The 15,970-nt window shown below is 45.6% G+C and overlaps 1 protein-coding gene across 2 annotated transcripts in view; it reads right to left on the bottom strand.

Moving 5' to 3' along the window:
- The window catches only part of LOC109877828 (protein FAM163B), a 56,859-nt gene extending 46,455 nt beyond the window's left edge, over positions 1-10,404 (bottom strand). The window contains exon 1 of one of the 2 annotated variants that reach the window (XM_031803020.1): positions 9,943-10,404. The gene's annotated coding sequence lies outside the window, so the exon portion shown is untranslated. Of the gene's footprint in view, positions 1-6,275; positions 7,829-9,942 lie in introns of those variants that run through there. The other variant, XM_020470046.2, reaches the window with a different exon arrangement.
- Positions 10,405-15,970: the final 5,566 nt, after the last annotated feature.

The following is a 15,970-nucleotide window of genomic DNA, read 5'->3' as shown; positions in this document are numbered from 1 at the left end:
ATAGTACACTACTTTTGACCTGGGTCTCGTTTCCCAAAGCCTTCGTAGCGTTAAGACCTCGTTAGAGCCAAGGTGTTTCCATGAGCCTTCGTTAGTAACCTTCGCACATCTATGATCGATCCAGACCACTCATAGAGCAGCCAAAGTGCATCATTAGATGCTTTTTCTGCTCGTCCTCATCACTTTATTCACAGAACATCTCTGCTAAACATGGAATCAATATGTTTATGCCATCTGTCTGACTGTGACTGCCAATATCTTCAGAACGAAGTTGACTACAAATACAACGTTGCCGAAGTATTGGCAATTGTTACATCAAGTGAAAGATAAAATGAAAACTGAGATGATGGCATGAAAATAAAGCCTATTTACAGCCATAGGTGGTAATTTCTCACTAGGTCAGGAGCTGATCGGTCATCAGTATTGTGGAATATTTTTGAAGTTAAAGTACGTTTTGAATGGAGAAAGCTGATCCGAGAGCAGACCTGCTTTTCTTTTTATCCTATCAGTATCCACATGACACACTTAGCGAACGTTCTCTCTACTTGATTGCTTGTTTGGGAAAAGCTCTGGTACTTTTGTATACTTTTTAGTCAGTATTTGTCCCAGAAAATTGCATACTAAGTCACAAATGTGCAAATGTGGGCATGATATTATTGCTCTCGCGCTCTCTGCTGTGTGTGCCTCATGCTACCTGCCACTCAAATGCCGAGGGGTGGGGGCGGTAAATGTCAAGAAAATGGTGCCACACAGCTTCTAGAAAACATTTGCTTTCAAACTAGGGATGTCTTGGCTAATTGAGGTGAGACAGTAACTCTGCTCATAGAACTACACATTGACACATCCAGCCCAAAGTGTGAGGTTTAGAAAACACTTACTAGTCGCCAAAGTACAGGATAATGTCTTTACATGCAACTGGGAAATTAGGCCCTGATCCCTATGGGCCCTGGCCAAAAGTAGTGCACAGGGTTCCATTTTGGATGCGGCCTTGTCCTAATGGCCAGTTGCACATGAGGGGGTACTCCCTGGGCAGAACAACATGTACGCCTGGGTTACATGGGAGCCTGGGTTACATGTAACAAAAGAAGGTTGAGACTGTTGGCTGAGTGAATATCAACAGAGGTCATGTATTAGAAGCTGAAGGTTAACCTCTGAGCTCTGCCTTCTATTCTACTGGAAAAGTTGTCTCCTCTAACTTCTGTTTACCAGAATGAAATAAAAATACCCATGTTTTTTTTGTCTCCTCTCCCTCTTCCTCTTTACAGAGTGGCTTCTGTATGGCAAGCGTGTACAGTCAGCGCCACTAAAATAGTTGATTTTCTTCATCTTTTTATATCTCCTCTGTTTTGGCAGGCCGCCATTCAAGCCTTTTTCTTGTTATTTATTGCGGCCCCCTTTCTCTCTCTCTTGCTGTTTGCCTCTGTGTTGCTGTGGTGACTGTAGGCGGTGGTGCATTGAAACATCGCTCGGAGAAATGTCGGATATGGACTAACCACTATGTTCTGACACACAGATACACGGTTGTAACCTGCTGTGTCTTTCTCCATACATTCAACAGCAACATGCACATTCAAATTGCTCCCGCTAAGCCAGTACAGCATGACAAAGGTACATTTAAATCCTCCAAGAGTCATCCAACAGCCATCCAAGAAAGGAGTTGAGATGTATCCTGTCTGCCTACTGTGCAAAGAGCATTCGATGCTGGTAACAACAAGGTTGCTTGTTTGATTCTTACGTGTGCCGTATCCTGAATATTTTGTATGCGTCACCGTTAACTGGCAGTTCTGTAAGTCGCTTTGGATAAAAGTGTCCGCTAATTTACCACGCTCAGTCACTTAAGGTCATCCGTTTTGCCCATTCTAACTTTCCATGAATGGGGTGGTGTACCTAATAAATGGGGCAAAACAGTGAAGAACCTTCCAAGAAATGACTTGAGAAATGCCCTGTATGTACTTCGTCCTGTACGACAAACACATCACAGACCATGTGACATTCGGGGTTATAACACAGACCGGGGAACATTACATCCCAGTACCTTGATATCCATTGAATTCATTTCCAAAGGCCCTTTATTTATGGGCTGGTGAGTCTAATGTGGAGACTTTGATGTCTTCCAAAATGGCACCCTATTCTATAGTGCACAACCTTGGACCAGAGCCCAGTCAAAAATAATGCACTGTATTGTAATAGGGTGGCATTTCAGATGCAGCCTTTCATGTTGTTCGGTCATGGCCCTGCTGAAGGAGGCATGGCAACCAGGTCTCTAAGCACCCTGTGACTGAAGCTGAGGCCAGGGCTACATGATGATGGTAGTGGAGGAGGGGCCGGAGGAGGGGGGGGGGGGGAGGGGTGAGAGGAGGGAGGGGACACGTGTAGCATGCTGGGAGGCTGGGAGCATGATGGCTGCTGCTGGGAGACAGTGGTGTGTGTGTGTGTATATGTTTCTTCGTGCGTGTGTGTCTTTCCTCTGAATCCACTCATCAGTAGAATGTTTTTGGAGTTCCCCTGCATGTTTGTGTTCAGTTTGTTCAGTTTTCCAAATAGCCTATATCTGTTATGTAGGCAAGGAGACACATTTTATTTCCCTCACACAGAAAGTTTACGTAAAAAAAAAAAGTACATTCAATGCGGATGACAACAATTCCTCCGTCAATTACAAAAATCTTTACAACATTCCACTGATAACCACCAAGCCTCGGTGTGAAACAGTAAATTGTTCCATATCTCCACACAGTAATGCGAACAGGCGTGGGCGTACTGGATGTGATTTGATTTTAAATCGAAGTTACCTGCTGCAGTATATCTCAGAGTTCTACGCTCAGCTCTTTTGCTGCCAGTTGCTCTCTGTATATCATACAATGTGTCCATATGGCAGAGGGAGACACAATAACCAGAGTGCGGCGGCCTACCTGCCGTCCCACCATAGATGGAGCCCCATATGTGCAAAAGCCCACCATTCTATCCCACTAGCCTATAGTGGGCGTTGTATTTTGCAGAAGCATAGCAGGCCTAGCCATTCACTGTGACTCAAATGCAATGGTCAAGCGCAGCCTTTTCCCACGATCTAAGGGCGCTCTCTCATTGTTTGAATTTTTCATTTCGATTTTAAGGTCAACCACATTAATGATTTTGAGGTACAAAAACGCGATTATAAAATATAAAATTATAAAATATAAATAATAATAATACTATAAAAAATATAATATAAAATTAGAATATTTTATTGATCAAATGAAATAAAAAAAATTCTGTATAGATTTCTTCACCAGGCTTTTTGAAATTCTCCCGCGACAACATTTTCATACCAGGCTACCCAACACGGGGTCGCAACCCCTAGTTTGGGAACCGCTGGTATAAGGATAATGAAATTGTAAGACGAAAAATATGGTTTGCAAAAACAAATTCTGCATGTCAAGTTATATCCAAATACTGTATGGAAAATGATATTTATAATCTACTATTCCTTCTAATCAACACTTCAAAATGCATTTTTTTCCTGTTAGAATAAATGGTTAGTTAAAATGACTAAATGGTGAGCCTATCGGATGTATTGGTGACTAAACAAAATGTTCTCATGGCATTTCTCAGACAACTTTGATTTTGCATGAATGACTCAGGGGTGAAAGATGTGTTTAACTCCAATGAACTCCAATGAACACCATATCAAATGTTCTGAGTATACGTGTTATTAGTCTAGAGTTAAAAAAAACTATAATATACCACTTACATCTGAAAAAATGCACCTAAGTCCAAAGTGATTGAAAACAACTGTAATGGCGTAGCTCATGGGGTTACTACTGCGCTCTTCTCTCTCAATCTGTGTGTGTGTGTTTACATGTGCGTGTATGTGTTTATTCTGTGTGTGTTTCTCTCCTGTGTTTGTGTTTACATGTGTGTGTATGTGTTTACGTGTGTGTGTTTCTTATTTCCCCAACTGTGGGGATTGGGTGGAGGGTGTCGTGGTGTCAGGGGACTTGTGAAAATGGGAGTGGGGATGTAATATAGGGTATCACATGTGTGTGCTGCTCTACTCTCTCAACCTACTGGGCTTACATGGGAGTCAAAGACAGAATTAAGAGGACGTGACAATGGAGCAGAGAGTAAAGCATGGTTCCCACTAGCGAGAGCAACGGGTGACACCACACACACATCACATGACAGAGACTGGGCTGGTACAACAGAGTTAATAATCTTGGCACTCAGAATCAAATCTCACTTGCTGTGCATGCTGGTTAAGTTTGTCACAAGAGACTCTAGAGGCAATGGTTCTGTGCTGCCCAATCTTGATTATTCGCTTGATGAACATGCATGTACAGGCCTTGTAAGGTAGATCCAGCCTACTATAGACCTGCTGCTTCTCCTCCTCCCCCCTTGCTGGGATGACCCTTTGGAATGGGCTTGTATTTATCGCAATCACTCTTGCAATGAAGACGGCTCTGGCCATTAGTGTGTGTGCGCAATGTGTAAAGGTGTCACTGTGTGAGGGGGATGGGAGATGGAGACAATAGGGACAGGGAAGAGGGGAACTGTTTAACATTATCATTGAGAATATGCCCTTCCCCCAATTCAGTCAGCCTTCCCAATCAGTAGTAAGGGAGTACGAGACCAGAAGGCAGGCAAGGAGGGAGGGAGGGATGGAGGGGGGCAGGCACGCAGGCAAGGAGGGAGGGATGGAGGGGGGCAGGCACACAGGCAAGGAGGGAGGCAGGCAGTGAGGGAATCAGGCAGGGAGGGACATAGGCAGGAAGGGACATAGGCAGGAAGGGACATAGGCAGGCAGAGAAGCAGGCAGGGAGCGAGGGAGGCAGGGAGACAGGCAGGCAGGGAGGGAGGCAGTGAGGCAGGAAAACAGTCACTCATTGCTGTGTTTCCAGGGGGCCAAGGGTGTTGGAAGGGTCACAGAACGAGTCACCACTGGGGATAACAGATTCCGCCCCTCCTCCCTCTCCACTCAGAGAGACACAGCATCAGGGATGACATATGACATCACTGCTGGTGACTGTTGCAGACCCTCTCTAATCGCCCCCTCCCTGCTGTCCTTCACAGACATTGTGACCATGCTGGGGCTCTCATGACAGACTGTTACACACATACACACAACAAGGTTCTGGGTTCAAGGTATAATGCAGACACTGCCTCCATAACCTTCATCAGACTTCCTCTGCCTGATGTACCATGGAAACCCAGCTGGTGCAGGCCCGGCCTGTCACCATTATAGAAGCCAGTCCAAGCATCACTGAAAGTCAACTTGATAGGGAATGTCAGTTCTAGTGATATAATTTCTATGGCCTCCACAGCTTTAGGCCCCCTGCCTGCTTTAGCATGGTGTCCATGCTAGCACAGACCCTCCGTCCAACATAGAAATACAATGGGAGCGTCCATTCCAGCCACTCTCTTGTCTATGGCTTCCCTAGCCCAGCTTGCTGTAGTCTTGTCTCCATAGCCTTCCTCCCCTGCCTGCTGTAGACTTGTGTTAGCATTATGGTGACCAATGACCATGCAGACCTCTCTGCAGGCGGTTCCACTGTCACATAAGGGCTGCATCATAACACAGCATCAGATACAGACTATAGCAGCAGTGAGACAGAGACAAGCACACAAGGAGGAGGACATTTGAGTCTGGTTTGATCATACTACATAAGTTTTGTCAGTTGCCAGCCCTAAACAGTTGGGTACATTCTGCAAAACCGCTTCAACTCTGAACTCTCCCTGCTTAACTAGCGTGTACACACACACACACACACACACACACACACACACACACACACACACACACACACACACACACACACACACACACACACACACACACAGAGAGAGATGGAGAGGGAAAGAAAGTAGGGAGTTCGACGCTAGATACAAGTTTGTGCACTTCAGCACCATGGACAGCAGCCTAAACGCTAATGGGGAGAGAGGAAACTCGACAACACAAGACTTCAATTATTCCAACTTGTGATTGTTTGATCGTAGGCCTGTGGCATAATTCGTTGTATGAAAATGTGTAACAGTGTATTTCGGGAGATAATCAATAGCCAACAATTACTCTAAATGTCAACCCAAAGAACAACAAAGCATGGGTACACCCGATTATAGCGTCATCCAATAACATAAAACTACACTGCATTTTTAGCTTGATTCGAGAAAGATAAAGTTTAGTCATGCTAATGTCGAGAAAGTAATACAACTAACAACAGCTATTTCAGGAGGAAACAATCAGGACACACGTTCTAGGCAAAAACATAGCTGCTGGAGCTATGGTTAGGCTAACACCTTACCTTTGCAGATATTTGAAATGTACCGGGTCGCATCTGAGTTGTTGATGGCTCGTGAGAGCTCTATTCCGACCATCAGTGAGGCTGACACATGAAACACCGAATGGTCGCGCGGCAGCCTCGGGTGATACTGATTAGCTTCTTGCCACTGCTTCAGTGTAAACCAAAACAGTGATGATGACCTCTTTCCTTCCAGCAAAGTGACCAGTCCACAAAACCGTTACATGAAGAACTATGTCATACGAACTATGGAAAGGATTGAAGAAGTAAAAGATGAGTTGATAATGTCTACAAAAATCACAACGAAATAAAACTCAATAAAAATCCTAATACCTCAAAATAAATAGTGTGGAGTCCACACAAGCTAGCACGTTTAAATCGCTGTTGTCCTTTAGTTATTTTCACGTTGCATATGTAACGCCAAAAAAATCTAAACGTCTTCAAAGCTGCTTATGATAATCTCAAAATAACCTACATCAAAAGAGTCGACACACTGTGTTTTTATAAGGCAGTCGTGCACCATCAGCGTCCACTTGGATGAAGTTTCATAGGTTGTAGGCTATTGTGACTGCCTGGTATCTTCAAAATACCGTCCCTACACCGATAACGCATATAAGGACAGCAAGTGTAACGGTCATGTGGGGAAAACACGACAGCTCCATATCACGAAGCTGTTATTCACCATTAAAAGGGGTCAGATTTCCAGTCTTCGGAGCTTCTTTGAGAAATAACAGTCAAGGATTTGAATCTGTTATTTTTTTCCCCTACAAGTCTTGGCTCAACTGGTAATATGGGCACGGGCGCTTGTAGCTGCAGTTGGTAAATCCAGGCAGCCAGCTACTGTAGCCCGTATTGCTGACACTCGGTCAGATTCTTCTGCGGGGTAGTCGCTCAATTTTTTTTGATTGTCGTGTACTGCGCGTTGTAGCCTGGCTTTGTAGCCTATTTTCTTGCGCTCGCAGATCAAATTAAGATTAGTAGGCATTAAAATGATTGGCGTTGGGGGTGTTCCAATCGAAGGCGTTGAGATGGAGACAGAACAAACAAACGAAACACGAAATCTCACTGCTGAATCCGATAAACCGCGGATGATCAGAGAGCAGTAGTCCTTAAATCAGCGGTCCTCCTATGCCCAAATGTCCATTTAGAGTATGGAAATGGTAAGACTGTGGCAAGTTGAGTCCTTAAGAAATCGACTCTCGAGATTCAGCCTTCGGAAAGATGTCGACGTGGTGAGAGTTAGATTTGCCACCTCTTCTGTCATTCTCATCTTCGATAGGATGACTATATAAGAATATCTACTCATCAGTTGAATTGCCCACTTTTCATGAAGCGGTTATGAACCATTGCAATTTAATAGGCTAGACTAGCCAGGTTGCCAGTCTGTTTCCTTTGGCACATGACATGGAGTACAAGGAGTGGAATGTTAGCTAACAGACTGGCAACCAGGCTAAGACTAGGCTACTGCATGGCAAGTTTCTGTACACTTTGGTAGGTATTAACATAGTCTGTTTCTATATTTCTGACATTTCTCACAGCAGCCCCATCAACATGTGGTACACACACACACAAAACTGATTGAAGTTTGTATGTTTCAGCACCTGGACAGCAGCTACAAACATTCAAGCGTCATAAGCCTTACAATTCATAATAAATTATAGCCTATAACATTTACAATAATGCATAAAACATGTACATATACTAATAAGCATTTATAATGGCTTATTCATAACAGTTATTATAAAGTGTAACCGAAGAGCAACGTGTGAGGGGAGGGCAGAGAGAGCAGAGAGGAGAGAGAGAAGAGAGATTGCAGACAGAGAGAGAGAGCATAGCGCTTGAGAACCCATACAGAAAGAGAGAGCTAGAGCAGAAGAGTGAAAACAGAGAGAGCAGACTGGGACACAAAGAACGCATCCAGCCCAACCAACCAACGTGTCTGGGGGCCAAAACAAGCAGTGGTCCATCTGGTGGGCCTAGCTGTTTCAGGAGTTTCAGCCAGAATGGTAATGATCAGTGACTGGGCTACTTAGCGGGTGCTGAGCCCCACTGGGCAGCTAGGGTATTGCTGGGTACTGCTGAGATGGCAGATCAGATGTACATAACCTATTACAAATTGTAACGTTGAAAGACCGCAATATGTCTATTAAGCGGGTGCTGAGCCCCACTGGGGAAGCAGGTAGTTAGGAACGCCATTTGTATAAAGGATGGTTGGTGATGGGAAGTTGGGGGGAGGTAGATATTGCTGTCTAATTCCTTACTGTCTGTATTCCCTGATCATTTAAATTGAACAAAATATTGATCACAAAAATATGGGTTATCATTGAAAGACAGGAATATGCATTTGTAAAAGATGCATGGATTCTCTAAAATCTCTTCTCCCCACAAATCTGTTTACAGTAATTATAATTGCTTTAGAATTTGGCTACCCCACCTGTCTGATTCAGAGGGGTTGGGTTAAATGTGGAAGACACATTTTGGTTGAATGTATTCAGTTGTGCATCTGGTATCAGCTTTCCCGATATAGACAACCCGTACAATAATATGAGACGATTTGGATAGCAAAGAAGGATCGGAAAAATATGGAGAAAGCAAACGAGACTGGTAGAAAACATTAATTAGATGACGATCACAGACCCCCCCCACCTCACTTCCTCACCCCCAGAGCTCATCTCAGAGGGAAGCAAGTTTTTTTATTGCATGAATTATTCAACCTCCAAATATTACAGGAGGGAGGCTGAGATTGGGCTGTGTTGTAGTGACAAGGCTCTGTATTATTCATAGATGGAGGGAGACAGAAGGGAGGTTATTTTATTCTGTTACTCCAGTTCGCCCTTCCACACAGACAGAGACAACCCACAGGCCCCTCTAGGACTGCTTTATGGTACTGGATGTTAATTAACCTCTATGTATGTGTCCCCCCCCCCCCCCCAAATGGCACCCTATTCCCTATGTCGTGCACTACTTTTGACCAGGGCATATCGGGTATATCAGTCTAAAGTAGTGCACTACATAGTGCAGGGAATAGAGTGCCATTTGGGACACAGCCTGCGGTAATTGTTAACCTCTATGGTCCCAGGCCTCCTACACGTTGCCCAATGAGGGAGCAGAACCACAGCTGGCAGTCACGTGAGGTCAATATCTCTATATTGCACTGTGACTGTGACAGTGTTTCTTACAGCCATATATACTGTTTATAATTCATGCTACAATAATGGCAAACATTTCTATTCTATACTGAACTATATTCGACTTTAGTTCCTAATATATACTGTGCTATTCTATATTATGTTATTGTCCCATTGTCATGCCCTGACCTGTTTCACCTGTCTTTGTGATTGTCTCCACCCCCCTCCAGGTGTCGCCCATCTTCCCCATTATCCCCTGTGTATTTATACCTGTGTTCTCTGTTTGTCCGTTGCCAGTTCATCTTGTTTGTGAAGGCAGCCAGCGTTTTCCCTGTCAGCTCCTGTCTTTTCCCACCCTCCTGGTTTTTAACCCTTGCCTGTCTTGACCCTGAACTCGCCCGCCTGACCTGCCGCCCTGTACCATTGCCTCTATCTGGTTTTCCGACCTCTGCCTGACCTGACCCTGCCTGCTGTCCTGCACCGTTGCCTCTGTTGCTGTAATTAACATCGTTACTTCAAAACGGTCTGCATCTGGGTCTTACCTTATCCTGATACCCATGTCCAGACCAGTAAGAATGTGTCCTGTCCCGTCCTGTCATATCCTGCTTTATCCTCTCCTATGCAGTCCTGTCTGAAAAGAGAACAGTATGCCGGGATGTTCCAGGAGTGAGTGACTCTCTCTCTCAAGTGAAGTGGATAATAAACAAGAGTGGAATAAACAATATAAATTAACAGTAAACATTATGCTCACAGATGTTCCAAAAGAATAAAGACATTTAAAATGTCATATTATGTCTACATACAGTGTTGTAACGATGTGCAAATAGTTCTTCACTGGTGTTGCCCTTTTCTCACTGTGGTATTTCACCCAGTAGATATGGGAGTCCCACTCTCCCTCTCTCTCTCTCTCTCTCGTCTTTAGTTCACAGCTTCCTTTGTGGCATGAATTTTGTATTGCAGCTGCATCAGTGGAGCATCAGTAAGGGATTAAGAGAATAAATAGTGTCAGACAGTCAATACAGAGCATGTGTGCCTGGTGCATAGTCACGTCTCCAAAGTGAGAGGGCATCAATCCCAGCAGACCCCTGGCCTCAGGTACGTTACTCATGTTGCCTCTCTAGCTGAGTGTGTGTGTGAGTGTGTGGCTATCAGCTCCACTCATAACCTCCTCCATCCCTTCCTTGCTCACACCCTCACCCTTCAAACCCTGATGGCCGAGGGGGCTAAGGCTAACCTTTTCGGCAAACAAGAAGGTGTCCGTGTTCCTTGACGTAGAGAAACACATTTGATAGCGTTCTGATTGTTGCTTCCTTCAACCCTGGAGGAATGGGCAGGACAATTGTTGGGGTTAATGGCGTGTTACGCGAGCGAGCGAGCGAGAAAGACACAGAAGAGCAGGACAATAGTGGAGTTAATGTTGTTTTACCTCAGAGACATTGTGTGTCCTGCTGTTTGAATTAGCTTCCTCCGAAGCCAGGTGAAAGGTGATTGTTCCTAGAAAACTGACACCTGGTGAGGTTTCAGCAACTAGGACAAATAGCTAGATGTGTGTGTACTTCTATCTATCTAGCACACACACACACACACTCTATTTTCATTACAGATATTTTTTGTCTTACTCCAGACAAAAATAATGACTCTATCCCCCTACAAGGACTACATCTGGCATGTTCATTAAAATGTACTCATACATTTACATGCACACTAAGGTTTCCTCTATGAAACAGATTATGGCAGTAGGCAGATTATGGCAGTAGGCAGATTATGGCAGTAGGCAGATTATGGCAGTAGGCAGATTATAGCAGTAGGCAGATTATAGCAGTAGGCAGATTATAGCAGTAGGCAGATTATGGCAGTAGGCAGATTATGGGAGTAGGCAGATTATAGCAGTAGGCAGATTATGGCAGTAGGCAGATTATAGCAGTAGGCAGATTATGGCAGTAGGCAGATTATGGCAGTAGGCGGATTATGGCAGTAGGCGGATTATGGCAGTAGGCAGATTATAGCAGTAGGCAGATTATAGCAGTAGGCAGATTATGGCAGTAGGCAGATTATGGCAGTAGGCGGCTTATGGCAGTAGGCAGATTATAGCAGTAGGCAGATTATGGCAGTAGGCAGATTATGGCATTAGTCAGATTATAGCAGTAGGCAGATTATGGCAGTAGGCAGATTATGGCAGTAGGCAGATTATGGCAGTAGGCGGATTATGGCGGTAGGCAGATTATGGCATTAGGCAGATTATGGCAGTAGGCAGATTATGGCAGTAGGCAGATTATGGCAGTAGGCGGCTTATGGCAGTAGGCAGATTATAGCAGTAGGCAGATTATGGCAGTAGGCAGATTATGGCATTAGTCAGATTATAGCAGTAGGCAGATTATGGCAGTAGGCAGATTATGGCAGTAGGCAGATTATGGCAGTAGGCGGATTATGGCGGTAGGCAGATTATGGCATTAGGCAGATTATGGCAGTAGGCAGATTATGGCAGTAGGCAGATTATGGCATTAGTAAACACCGCACTCTGCTGATCTTAAAATCGGTGTACGGTCATAATCAAAGTAAGCAGTGCCTTCATTGTGATCATCCTAAAGTGGGGAATTTTTCACAAGATTAGATCGATGCATATGGACAAAAAAAAATATGTTGCGTGATGAAACATGAAGATGCCAAATTCGAAAACAAATGACCAGAAATACTGTATACTTAATAAACTATTACAAACATATGATCATCCAAATGTTAGCTATACATCTTGTGACTCATCAGATATGAACATGGGGAAAATCGGATTTTCTCAAAATAAACATTCCACATCAGTTACATTTTGCTCTCAAAAGAACATCTCTCACTTTCCATGCGAGGACTGGAGTCTGATTATAGGAATGATCCCAAAACACTTCTCCCAGCCTCCATCTCCCTCCATCTCTTTTCCCATCCCTCCCTTCATCCCTTACACTTCACCGTCCGTCCATCTACAGCTCGGTCAGGCTGACATGGCTCTCTTTCTCAACTCCAGACCACCTCAATCATTCTCTGCACATTCCCTCCCTCCCTCCTTACTCGTCTCTCCCTCCAGACCACCTCCATCACTCATTCTACCCCTCCTCCACCCCCTTCCCCCCCCCCTTGGTTGGGAGCAGAAAGGTCACAACGGTGTGCCAGCCCAACCCCCCTCCTCTCTCTCCCGCCCACACGCCCTCCCTCCCAGCTCCTTTCCTCTCTCTCACTCTCCCCCTCCAGATCACATCCATCACTCTTTCTACCCCTCCACCACCCCCTTCCCCCTCTCTTGGTTGGGAGCAGAAAGGTCACAACGTTGTGCCAGCCCAACCCCCCTCCTCTCTCTCTCTCGCTCCATCTTTATCTCAGTGAGTGGATCTGGTGGTTTATTCTAAACCATCGCAGGGCAGCACACATACATTATACATCCCTTTTCACTCCTCCTGCCTCTGCCTGGACCCGTCCCGGGCCTGCGTCTCTGTGAGGAGCTGCTACTTAGCTGCGCCTTCTATCCAAACAAATGTTGAATGGCCCCTCTGATCCCTGTACCAGGGAGGAGGTCCAACAGGGACGGATGAGGGGAGAGAGTGAGGGATGAGAAGGCGAGAGAGAGAACTCTGAACATCTGTTAAAAGCCTGGGACCACTGTGGTCACAACAGCACAATGAAACCGCTCCAAAATGGAGACTGAGGTGCACAGAGCCTAACTAACTCTGACACATGGAGCGTCCCTGGTTAATTTGGGATTTTTACTAAATGCGTGGCTTTTTTTGAGTCTTTACTCTTCCCAGAGCAATCATACAAGAAGAGAAAACTGGTCTTGGGTGGAGGGTTCTATTTCAGGGCGTGTTACATGCGGACAACGTGATTGGAGGAGACAGACTCAGCTGTTACGGTTGGCTCCTGGGATATGCATCTTGCCTGCTCACCTGAACGTAGGGTTAGGCATCCACAGAATGACGTCACACATGTTTTGTAAATACTTACTTGGCTATGAGATGTTTCAACTGTGTACATTTTTCTCTGGGGTTCTTGAATTGCAATTGTCCAGCATGTGGGCTGCTGTCCATAGTGCTGAAACATACAAAATGGACCTAGTATCTGACCATCATCTTGTGCGTGTGTGTGTGTTCATGTAGGTGTGTTTGTGCACGCACATGTGTGTGTACGCATCTCTCACACTCTCTGTGTTACTCCAGGAGTGACAGTCAGGGCCGTGTGAATCTGGACAGTCAGCAGGACTACCAGCTGATGGCGGCCACTCAGACACCTGAGGGATTCTCTCTGCTGTTCAAGAGGCCCTTCAGCACCTGCGACCCACAAGACTACATCATAGAGGTGAAAGAGAGAGACAGATCAGTGGCAGGTGGTAAGAGCATTTTTTAGCACCCGTGACCCCAGAGAAATAACACAGAGATATCATATTGTTATACTGTTCTGTACTGGGAAGGAGGGAGGGAGGGAGGGAGGGAGGGAGGGAGGGAGGGGAAAGAAAAAAGAGAGTCTGCCTGCTCTGCCCTGACACCCCCGTCTCCCTCCCTGCTCCAGGACATACACACCCTGGAGGTCCGGAACACCGACGTCAACATCTCCACCCAGGAGACCACCTACTGGTGTCACATCTTCCAGATTCCCCCCAACAGGCAAAAGAACCACATCGTGATGGTTGGTAAACCGCTAAACCTAGTCTTATACATTGATGGAACCTTATAAATAGAATTACTTTTAGTAATTCCACAGAATTCGAATTACTTTGAAGAGGGGGATGACCGCAGCAGCTTTCTAATCTATGGGAATCTCAGACGATATGAAAGAGAGGTTAAACAGGCTGGTAATAGGGGTTCCAACAATTTCGGCAGATAATTTTAGAAAGAGATGGTGCAGATTGTCTAGCCCTGCTGATTTGTAGGGATCCCGATTTTGCTGCTCTTTCAGAACATCAGCTATCTGGATTTGGGTGAAGGAGAAGTGGGGGAGGTTTGGGGGAGTTGCTGTGGGGAGCGCAAGGCCAGGGTAGGGGTAGTCAGGTGGAAAGCATGGCCAGCCTTAGAAAAATGCTTATTGAAATTCTCAATTATAGTGGATTTATCGGTGGTATCAGGTAACAGTGCTCTAGCTCCTAAGCATTCGAATAGATCCAAGAAATGCGCCAGGAGTTGATTTGGAATCGGGCGAAGGAATGAATAAAGTTAACACGATGGAGTCCATTCCAGAGCATTTTCCCCCTCTTCTCCCACTCTTCCTCCCCCTGTCTTCCTTCCATTACAAGTCAGTGGTAACCCCAGGTAACAAGGCCATAGTGCACCACACGGAGGTGTTTGAGTGTTCTCCTGAGATGGATACGGCCCCCAAGTACAGCAGATCCTGTGACTCCAAGATGAAGTCAGCCGGCCTCAACTACTGCCGCCACATCCTGGCTGCTTGGGCCATGGGAGCGGAGGTAACCAAACACTGCAGGGACGGCACCAGTCACACACGAACACGCACACCGCACCTGGGTTCAAATAGTATTCGTTTTCTTTCAAGTGCTTTAGCTGTGCTTGATTGAGCCTGTCTGGTGCAATAGAGCCAATAGAATACTCCCAAAAGTGCTATTCCCACCCATCAGACACTTCAAGTAGGTTCAATCGAATGCTCAAAGTATTAGAAGAACTACTATACTATTTGAACTCAGGTCTGACACAAATGAATACATATCAATACTGCCTGGAAAATATTCATTGAAGATCATACAATTTCCACTTCACAATAGGTGGTCTTAAATGTTAATTACATAGGCAGATACAGGGACATTTTGTGGTGTCCCATGTGACTCAGCTTGCAACACCAGGGTTGTGGGTTCGATTCCCATGGGGGACAAGTACGAAAAAGTATGCACTCAGTACTGTACCAGTACCAACAACAATGAGAGGAGTTGAGAGCCCTGGTGGAGTGGTGCCTGGAAAATAACCTCCCCTTCAACATCAACAAAATTAAGGAGCTGATCGTGGACTGCAGGAAAGAGCAAAGAGAGCGCGCCCCCATCCACATCAGACGGGGCCGCAGCGGAGAGAGTCAAAAGCTTGAAGTTCCTCGGTGCGCACATCACTGACAATCTGAAATGGTCCCTTCACAGACGCAACAGTGCCTCTTCAACCTTAGGAAGCTGAAGAAATTTGGCTTGGCCCCTAAGATCCTCATAAACTTCTACAGATGCACCATTGAGAGCATACTGTTGGTCTGTATCACCGCCTGATACGGCAATTGCACCGCCCTCGGAACCACAGGGCTTTCCAGAGGGCGGTGCGGTCAGCCCAAAGCATCACTAGGGGCCTTCCCTCCAGGACATCTACAGCAACCGGTGTCACAGGAAGGGCTCACCAAGGACCTCAGCCACCTGAGCCACGGCCTGTTCGACCCGCTACCATCTAGAAGGCAGAGAATGTACAGGTGCATCAAAGTTGAGACTGAGTAACAGCTTTTATCTCCAGGCCATCAGACTGTTAAACTGCCACGACTAGGTAGCCTAGCGGTTAGAGTGTTGGGCCAGTAACCATAATGACGCTGGTTCGAATACCCGAGCTGACAAGGTGA

Source organism: Oncorhynchus kisutch, linkage group LG23, assembly GCF_002021735.2.
Source record: "Oncorhynchus kisutch isolate 150728-3 linkage group LG23, Okis_V2, whole genome shotgun sequence".
NCBI lineage: Eukaryota > Metazoa > Chordata > Actinopteri > Salmoniformes > Salmonidae > Oncorhynchus > Oncorhynchus kisutch.
The sequence above is the reverse complement of the archived record's forward strand: the minus strand, read 5'-3'. Positions and strand labels throughout refer to the sequence as shown.